Source organism: Zalophus californianus, chromosome 4, assembly GCF_009762305.2.
Source record: "Zalophus californianus isolate mZalCal1 chromosome 4, mZalCal1.pri.v2, whole genome shotgun sequence".
Classification (NCBI taxonomy): domain Eukaryota; kingdom Metazoa; phylum Chordata; class Mammalia; order Carnivora; family Otariidae; genus Zalophus; species Zalophus californianus.
Window position 1 is genome coordinate 184826721 of NC_045598.1, and position 8092 is coordinate 184834812.

The window sequence follows — 8092 nt, forward strand, 5'->3', positions numbered from 1 at the left end:
ATCTCCAGACTATAATAGAATAAATTTGTGTTGCTTTTAGCTACTGAGTTTGTGGTAACTTGCTATAGTGGCAATAGAAACTAAGATAGACACCTCTGCCTAGTGATACGGACTTTCTTTGGAACAGTGTAGGGAAGATCACACCTAAGGGCATTGCCAAAAGCAATGGAGATCTTGGTAATAAGCAATTGGGAAGAGGCTGGTTTACAAAATCTCATAGCAACAAAGAAATTATTGATCAGTTGAAGACAAACAGAGAGAACCAGGAAGAAACACAGCTGAGAAGAGCCCTCTGAAGCTGTCATAACTATGCCCCTGAAAAAAAGAACCCTACCTTATTAGAAGGGAAGTTCTTTTTTATAAGGCATATGTGCATTTGGAGTTTGTTTTCCATTTCATTTGTCTCATACCATGTTCCTGAGATTAACTGGTGAGAGAGGAGAGCAAGCTTTCCTGTGGGTCAGGTGCCTCATTCAAATGTCATGGTCACTATGCCAGCTTCCATTTAATAAATTACTGCCAAGGGTACACTGAATGGCATCATAGTAGCTTCAAATCCATTAAGAGACAATTTAGTAACTCTACAGGAAGAAGGGTCAAGGATAACATTGGCATTACCTTGTATACCTGGAGCTCAGGAATTCTCCTCACATGCATTTCATCCAATTAATCTAGATAGCTATTCTTTCCATTATACAAGCAGATAAACTAGCCTATAAGATCAGGAGAATGTGTCAGGTCCCACTAACAGGTGATGTTGCTACCCTATATGGGATCCAGGTGACTTTAACTTTTGTCTCTGGCACCATAGGCTGTCCCACCATGCTCTTTGTAGAAGTCTGAGAGAAATTTGAAACAACACAAAGTGATTACTTGGGATTACACTATTAGGTAGTTACCCTAAAAAATTTAGGTTTTAGAGTAGGGCACCAGGATGAAGAGGAAACAGCAAACCATGTAACCTGTAATATGGAGACAGTAGAGGAATTGAGAACATTTAGTTTGGAAAAGGAAAATGTAATTCTAGAAATAGTACCCGTGTAAATAACACCCTGAAATTTACAAATCACACATCCCCGTCTCCTCATTTACCCTTCTAAAGAATTTATAATTTAATCAAGTCTCCTATTTTTACAAATGAGAAAACTGAAACTTGAGCTTGGTGACATCTGCACAGTGATAGGCCCAGGAAATTAGGAAAGCCAGTGTCTTGACACAGGTATTTGATAATCTAGTGTTAGTTGTTAGATCATACCATTGCCCGTATTCATCAAATCAGAACTCACCTTGACTCATAACTACTTCCTGATCAAGCTCTTCTGTTTCTTTCAGTAACATCTCTTTTCACTTCTTTCTCATTCCCTACTCACTGGACACATTAGTTTTATTGCAGTTTCTACAGAGACCAAAGTGCCTCAAGAAATTAACACTTTATTTTTCCTCTCCCTGAAAAATTCTTCCTTAAGATCCCCATGTGTTTGGCTACTTCTTACCATTCTCAGAGCTCAGCTTACACATTACCTCCTTGGACCGGACTTGCTTGCCCACCTCATCTAAAGACCCTCCCCCTGGACACCAGTGCATATTATAACACTCTCTCTTTTTGGTTTTGGTCTTCAGAACACACATTTCTATCCTGTTTATTCATTTGTGGTCTGCCTTTCCCTGCCAGAATCTCATTCCAGGAGAGCAGGCACATTGCCCATTTTATACACTATCATATCCTCAGTATCTGCACAATACCCAGTGCGTAAGAGATGACAAATATTTACCGTGTGAATGAAAAAATATATTTGCTACAGGGGGAAAAGGCAAGTAGTTGTCTTTGTGAAATACAGGAGAATTAATAAACTTATACTTACCCTCTAGGGTCAGAAACAGGTTTGGTGAGTGAGGTTCTAGAGAGGTAATAGAATTTAATTCTCCCCAAAGAAAGAACTTTATAAAGCACCACAACTCTGCATGCAGCAAACAGACCATCCCACACAGTGGTTAGTTAATGATTGGTGAAATGTTCAAGGAAGGGATAGACATGCATCCTCAAGAAACAAGGGTGCCTATATCCTGCACGTGGTTGTACCAAGGCAGCTTCTATCTTACTTTCTCACTTCTGGAACCTATGACTCTAAAGGGGCATTTTGTCTATAAAATGCTGTTTTATGGGACAAAGACAAGAAAGTAGGCAGACTTGTTAATCGTACTTTATTATTTTCCACTAAAGACATACAAATCATAAGATAATTCTAGAAATGATTTATGATCTTGTTTACAAAAGTCTTATGCTCAAAGAGGAAGTTTTAACAGCGTCTTTGATTTCAATTTATATTAAATATGCAATTACCCCTAATTATTATTATTTTTTAAAAGATTTTATTTATTTGAGAGAGACAATGAGTGAGAGAGAGAGAGAGCATGAGCAGGAGAAGGGGCAGAGGGAGAGGGAGCCCAATTTGGGGCTTGATTCCAGGACCGTAAGATCATAACCTAAGCTGAAGGCAGACACTTAAACAACTAAGCCACCCAGCCTTCAATTACCCCCTAATTAGTCAGTGATGAATGATTTCAGTTGCAAGTAACCGAAAAGCTCACTAAAATGCCTTGAACAAATGGGGGTTATAATAGCCATATGAACAAAAGTCTGGGGAGAGTCAGTTGCCAGCAGTGATTTAACAGTGGTGTCAAGGAAATTTCACATTTTTATTTCTGTCCATTCCTCTACTTTCTAGATTGATAGCTCCACCTCTCAAGTGGTTTCACAAAGAGTAAGTTGCTAACTCTTTTCAAGTGTTAGAGTCTCATATGTAAAGTACTAAAATAATGGTACTTCTTTTATTGCATTGTTATTAGAAATAAAAAGATAATATATGACAAGTGCTTTGTACTGGACTTTGCCTTCAATGGCTACACCATTTACTGACTTTTATCATCGCTGCTCTTCTTACATTGAACTTCTCTGACAGCATACTTGTTTCACCTTACAATCACACTCAGCCCTTTGCTTTATTGCTTAGGTCAAGACATCCACTTGGAGAAGTTTTCTGTGACAAACCCAGACTGTTCATCCTTCTGTGCCTGTCCCCCAACATGTGCCAGCTTCCCTTATAGCTCTGAACACCCTCAGTCTTGGGAAATGCCCACCTATTTAAACCCCCAACTTCAATGTCAGTTCTGTTCAAGCCAGTTAGTGTTTATGGAATAACTACCGCATGTCAGACACAGGAAAACCTCTGCAAAGCCTTCTCCCAATTCCTTTAAGTGAAGTTAGTCACTCACACATTTGAGTTCTAGGAGTATGTCACAGGCCAGACTCTCTAGAAGCAGTTGCTAAAATAGGATTTGGGTGGGGTAAATATTAATTAGGGTTCAATTTCCTGAAAGGGAAGGGAGAGAAAGCAGGACTGTGCAGAGAAAGAAGCTGAACTGTGATGCAGCCAGACAGAGGTGGCTAAATGGTGAAATGCTAGTCAGAATCATCTCAAGTAGAACCAAAATAGTCAGATCTTTATATCCCTCCCTCACTCAGTCCCTGACATGGGCTGCCAGAGGACATGGTCTCAGGCAAAGTAGCTCTGAAGGTGTCTGCAGCTGGAGACTGCTGCCCATGCTCCTTGAAGCTGTGCAAGAAGGTCTTCTTGAAGGGAGAGCTGACAGCATATCTTTGGGTCTCCCATAGTCTACCCATTGGGATGTTCAAATTCACTTGTCCAAATATATTCAGGATATGACTCCTCCCGAATTCCAGTGGACTAATCTTCCTAACAGGAAATGTAAAAGGTTGCTGAGTGTGTTGTATAGGTTCTTTATATATTTCGGATACTAACCCTTTATTGGATATGCCATTTGCAAATACCTTCTCCCACTCAGTAGACTGATGTTTAGTTTTGTTGATTGTTTACTTCACTGTGCAGAAGCTTTTTATTTTGATGTAGTCCCAAGCTTATTTTTGCTTTTGTTTCCCTTGCTTCAAGAAACATACTTAAAAAAATATATATTATTACTGCCAATGTCAGAGAAATCACTCCTGTGCTCTCTTCTAGAATTTTTATGGTTTCATATCTCACATTTAGGTCTTTAATCCATTTTGACTATATTTTTGTGTATGGTGTAAGAATGTGGTCCAGTTTCGTTCTTCTGCATGTAGCTAACCAGTTTTCTCAACACCATTTTTTGAAAAGACTGTCTTTTCCCTATTGGATATTGTTTTCTGCTTTGTTTAAGTTTAATTTGCCATATAATTGTGGTTTTATTTCTGGGTTTTCTATTCTGTTCCATTGATCTATGTGCCTATTTTTGTGCCAGTACCATGCCGTTTTGTTTTGTTTTATTATGTTATATTATGTTATGCTAATCACCATACATTACATCATTAGTTTTTGATGTAGTGTTCCATGATTCATTGTTTGCGTATAACACCCAGTGCTCCATGCAGTATGTGCCCTCTGTATTGCCATGCTGTTTTGATTACTACAGCTTTGTAATATAATTCAAAGCCTAGAATTATGATACCTCCAGCTTTGCTTTTCTTTTTCAAAATTGCTTTGGCTGTTTGGGGTCTTTTGTGGTTCCATATAAATTTTAGGATTTTTTTGTTCTAGTTCTGTGAAAATTGTATAAGATGAAATAACAGCCCCTGACACTGCAATAAGTTTCCATTTCACGATAGATAGTAGTGTCTTTCTTTGCCCTTGATCTACTGTAGATTCTTTTCCACCTCCGCTATTATCAAGGCCACCTGGTGGTATGATCTAGATCTCACCACCAAGGTCAGAACTTCTGTCACAATGCCCCACTGAGGCCAGAGTTGCTATTCCTGTCAATTTTGAATCACAATTAGCAATGGAATGCCGAGAAGCATCCAAGTAGATCATGTGGGTTCCACGAATATTCTTTTGTCCATATTCTGTAACAGAAACCCAGTATCCACCTGATTATCAGGGTCAATTACCTCTGGCCTTCTGGTCTCTGGACACAAGGAACCACTGAAACTTCTCAGATAGCCGCTATAGCTCATAATTGAACAAAATTTTTGTGGTGTCTCCTGGCAAAAGTGTACCCCTTCTGGAGACCAAGACTTCCTATTCTGTATACCCCAGCTTGTGAACGTGAGAAAAATCCTCAAGTGAATAATTTGTCATGATAGCAACTGGAGTCACTCTTACTTCCACTCTTGGGTTCCCAGACACATGCGCTACCATATAAAAATTTTGATTCAGTGGATGCAGTGATTTCTAGAAGATAGATGCTAGTCATCACAGTGTATTGCCCTCAAGCTGTCACTTCAGCTTTGCCTTGAGCAGGACATTTTAATCCTCTTCCAGGCTGGCATCTTCTGGGTAGAACAATATGTGATGTGACCAGTGGATTCTACTGTTATGTTCCCACTTCCTAACTCCTTTTGTGTAAGATGAATTGCTTAGCAATGTTATGTGGGATTTCATGCTGATGGACCACAAGTTCTCAGGTAGTGGGAGGCCCTGCAGGAAGCAAAGGAAAGGTCCTGAAAATACCTAAAATAGGTGTATATCTTAATGTGGACAAACTATTGGCCCTTCCAGGAGAGAAAGGGTCCAATGTAGTCAATTTTTCACCAAGTAGGGGGTCTCCTAAAGGAATTGTCCTATACTGGCTGAAATTTTGCCTCTCTTACTGGCACACTGGATAATCAATAGGGATAGCAGCTAGCTCAGCCTTGGTAAGTGGGAGTCCATAATGTTGAACCCATGGATAGCCTTCATCTCTTTAACTATGGTCACTTCACTCATGTACCCAATGTGACAACAATGAAGTGCTGACATCAGAGGCTAGACTCTATCAAAGATGGAATTATTGTGCCCTTGCTTATTTAGTATTTTGTTAGTGGTTGATGCTCTCTGGTGGGTGTTAACATGTGATAAAAAGTCTTCAAATTTTGTGCTTACTTTGTAGTTCTCCTTGTCCCTGATCTTTTAATATATTTCTGATCAGATTTACCGCTGTGGTGATTCACTATATGTATTCTAATTTCAAACCATGTGTCCTTCTACTCACAGTAAATGATGGGTGCACTGCTCAAAACTTTGCTCATTGGGAGGATTACTCCTTGCTCTGGGTTTTCATTGAAACCCTTGCATGAGACTACAGTGAAATTTCCATTCATTTTAGGTTCTGTTTCCATTCTGTACCAACAAATCCCTAAACCATGCTTTGGATTTTAACTCCTCCTTTATGAGGCTGAACAGGATTCCACCATACAGCCATAGTATGAGCTTATGGAGTGACACTCTTTTCAGGAGAGTTGGATATCATGGTGTCTGGGTTAATTTTTATGTAGTTTGTTGTGCTCTGTGACTCACTCAGGCTCAGTCCTGAATAGGATACTTGCATCCTATAATGAATGGTTGTTGAGCTTACCTGACTTAATTTTCTGGTGTATCTGACAGAATCCAGTTCATAATTGGCAGTTTGGGTCACATTGTCATTTAATGTGCTATGGTCAGATGTTTTGTCTCTACATGGGGTTGTTTTCCAAAAGCTTATAATTATTTGCTGCAGGTGGCTTGGATTTGTTCCTGAACTTCAATAGCTGTGTTGTATTTTTTTATTGGATTTTTCCCAAAAATACTCCATGGCATTTTTTCCCACCACTGATATCTCCAACGCCATAGGGTATTCCAATTCATAGGACCCAAGCAACAGGATTACTTATCTAGCAGCTTAGACTTGCTGCCACACCCTTTCCTTCTCTAGGTCCCATCTTAAAGTTGGGTTTTCTGAGTCACCCAGAAGATGGACCAAAGCAATATTCCTACCTGTGGACCATGTCATCTCCAGAACCCAAAGAGGCCCACTACACTTTGGAGATTTCTTTTTCATGGTGAGAGATGTGAAGCACAGTAACATTCTTTTACTTTGAAGACCATGTTCCTAGAATATGACCTCCTGACCTTCTGATGATTTTACTCCTAAGATTGTACAAATATGTTTAGCCTCCAAATATTTGCTGGGTTTAGTTCCCACCCCCTGAAGCCCAAGCATCTTACCCAGGCTTCCAGCTTGTTAGCCACCATTTGTTCATCCAGCACAATCAATCTGACATCATCAATGTAATCAACCAATGTGATGTTTGTCAGAATATCCAGAAAGTCCAGATCACTTTGAACTTTATTATTATGACAGCAAGTAGAAGAGTTAACATAGTCCCAGGCAAAACCCTGTTGTGTGTGTGTATTGTTGTTGTTGTTTTATGCAAAAGCAAGCTGTTTTGATATCTTTTCTAATAAGGATAGGAAAGAACACAATATCAAAATCTGCATGCCAGGTACTTGAGGAGATATTGAGCTTTCATGTTAAAGATACCACATCTCTCATGGTGGTGCTACTTGGGACTACAACTTGGTTGAGCTACAGTAGTCTGCAGTAATCCTCCAGGATTCTCCCAGTTCCTATATTGCCCATTGTGGTTTATTAAAGGAAAAGATCATAGCAATCATCCTGCTCCCACATCTTTTCAATTCTTAAGAGTGGTAATAGTATTGCCTTCCTCCTAGGATATGATGCTGTTTTTAATTAACTATCTTGCATGGGAGAAAGAGGACATTGGTAGGTTCAGAAATTTCCACTTGGCTTTTCCTATCATTATAGCTTTTACCTCAGAGACCAAGGTCCTCTGTTTATAGATTGTGTCAACTGCCAAATATGTCTATCCCAATTTCTGGGACCAGAGAGTTGACCACTGGGAGGTCTGCTGGACACCTTGAATCACTGTTAGCTTGGTGTTGGCCAGTACTTCAGGATATTACCTGACCCCTGTGTGACCCTGCTCTAACAAAGGGACCATTGTGATAGTTTTATGTTTCAGTTTGACTAGGCAATAGGACCCAGTTATTTAATCAGGTACTAATCTATGTATTGCTGTGAAAATATCTTATAGATGTGGTTGATATCTATAATTGGTTGATTTTTAAATAAAGGAGATAGGTATTACTTCTTCCATATGGCTTTCTCAAATGCCTAATACATTATACACTTTAGTTGAGTTCTTTCTCTTATGCAACTTGATTCACCAGTAAAATTGTTAACACCTTGATCACAACCTTATGTCAGGGACTGTTTG